This window comes from Mastomys coucha, unplaced genomic scaffold (genome assembly GCF_008632895.1).
Source record: "Mastomys coucha isolate ucsf_1 unplaced genomic scaffold, UCSF_Mcou_1 pScaffold17, whole genome shotgun sequence".
Lineage (NCBI taxonomy): Eukaryota > Metazoa > Chordata > Mammalia > Rodentia > Muridae > Mastomys > Mastomys coucha.
This window is the reverse complement of record NW_022196899.1, coordinates 33,124,051-33,126,124: the sequence shown is the minus strand read 5'-3', so window position 1 is coordinate 33,126,124 and position 2,074 is coordinate 33,124,051. Positions and strand designations below refer to the sequence as shown.

General features: G+C 36.8%; 1 long non-coding RNA gene across 1 annotated transcript in view; it reads right to left on the bottom strand.

The window, feature by feature from the left end:
• Window positions 1–1,712, bottom strand: part of LOC116094811 — a 60,741-nt gene extending 59,029 nt beyond the window's left edge. Inside the window, exons 1-2 of the long non-coding RNA XR_004120327.1 lie at window positions 1,643–1,712; window positions 736–895 (exon numbers count right to left, since the gene is read on the bottom strand). This is a non-coding gene — a long non-coding RNA (uncharacterized LOC116094811). The remainder of the gene's footprint in view (window positions 1–735; window positions 896–1,642) is intronic.
• Window positions 1,713–2,074: the final 362 nt, after the last annotated feature.

The window sequence follows — 2,074 nt, the reverse complement described above, 5'->3', positions numbered from 1 at the left end:
TTATAATAATAATAATAAATAAATAAATCTTAAAAAAAAAAAAGCAATCCTTATATAGTATGATTATTGAAGTATCTTTAATTTAAGAGACTATTACTGCATTTAAGAGAAAATAAGTTAAATAAAGAAAATGATTATATGTTTAAATCTGTTTTTAAAAGATTATCTTATTTGTGTATACATGTTCACACACGTGTATATACACATGTGCACAAGTCCTTGTGAGTGACTGTGGAACCCAGAAGAGAGAACTGACTCCCCTGGAGCTGCCTAACATAGATGCAGGGACTGAACTCCAGTCTTCTTCAAAAATGACATGTGCTCTTAAACACTGACTCATCCCTCTAAGAGCCAAAATTCACCTGCTTTCAAAGCCATCTTCATTCAGTTGAATAAAAGTGTTTTAGCAAAATCTAGCCAAAAAATAAGTTAATTTAAAAAAAAAAAATGAAAGAAAAGTGTAGCCAATGTCACCTTTCTCATTGGCAAGACAAACAGGTACTAGGATATATATATATCTTATTTTAAACAATTTACCTAAATTTAACTTTTTATTCCTAAGCAGAATGACCCATTCATGACCACCTGGATGGTGGAACACTGTGACATCACACCTATTGCTATTTATCACCAGTGAAGTTAGTAATCACTACCATGAATGTCATAGCTCCTGAAAAATTACTTATAGAGAACAATCCTCTTTATGTTTAAAGTATGCTAGGTTGTGCCTCCGACCTTGTAGTTGAAGTTCATTGACAGCATTGGTCACCATGCAACTTGAATCTGGAGCAACTGTGCTAAAGCAGAAGGACTTAGATGTCTTCGTGCCTCAGTGTGGAAGAAATAAGCTCTCCTCTCATCTGTGATAAGGCTCAAGGCTGACACGGCAGAAAAGCTAAACAAAGAAAAACATAAAAGGATTACGTCACATGTTTTTTCTTGACCCTGGTGTCTTTGGCCATGGAGACACAAGGGTCTTCTGCAAACTGTCTTTCACAGAGTCACAGAGTAGAATGGCTGAAGGACCAAGGTTGTGATTTAATGGCCATGAGCCAAGAGAATCTCAGAGAAGCCCATACGCAGGATTTCTTGTCTTATACTGTCAGCACCTGCTGAAGGGCAATGTTTGAGCCACTGTGGATGTCTGAAGATGTGCTTATTAGCTCCAGAGGGAAAAAGCCAGTGGGGACATCGTTCTCTGTCTTTGTGATCTCTGTTTCCTTCAGCTTAATATAAACAAGACGCTTCTGCACTCATTATAATGTGCTCAATAAAAGACAGAAAGTGGTCATAAAAGGGAATAAGATATTGCACAGTTTTTTACACGCTAGGAAATAAAAAGGGGATACTGTAATTAAAATGCAAATATCAGTGTAAAAATAATCATCAGAATTAAGTTCAGTCATCTAATTTTGAATAATATAAAGATATCTGAGCCATTACTCCACAAATCATAGGGCTTGTAAGATTGAAAAGGGACCAAATTAATTCACTTGCTCTAAGTCAATTTCAAGTAATGGTCAATGCTTCCTTTACTGCATTCTGTGATACTTAAAGACAATAGGTAAAATTCCAAAAATATATCCAATAGCTAGAAAATGTAATGTATATGAAGGTTTTATAGTAATTTGTGAATACTAACTGTAATGTTCTTTAGCCTTACTCTTTTGCCACCCTCTCCTTGCCTATCCCCATCGCTCTCTCCATTGCTGTTTCTAAGCAGCAATCCATGTTCCAGAAGCGGAACCCTCATCAGCAACCTCTTTTGCTTCATGAGTATAGCTGTGTGGGCAGGGATTGGCTCAAGGAAGGATAGTATTTACACTTAATTTGGAATTGTAAATTATCCCAACCCAATCCTAATTGTTTGTACAGAGAAGCAACCATACCCACATGATAGCTATTTGTTCCATTGTGTGTCTAGCCACAGAGACACAGAAATGGGAAACTCTACCTTTTCGGAAATATCCCACATACTTGAAGAGGTTTCTACCAACCTCTGCTATTAGAAACCTGATGTTGTCTTTATTGATGTAATGTCGTGACCACCTGCCAGCAGGAAGGACAACGACAA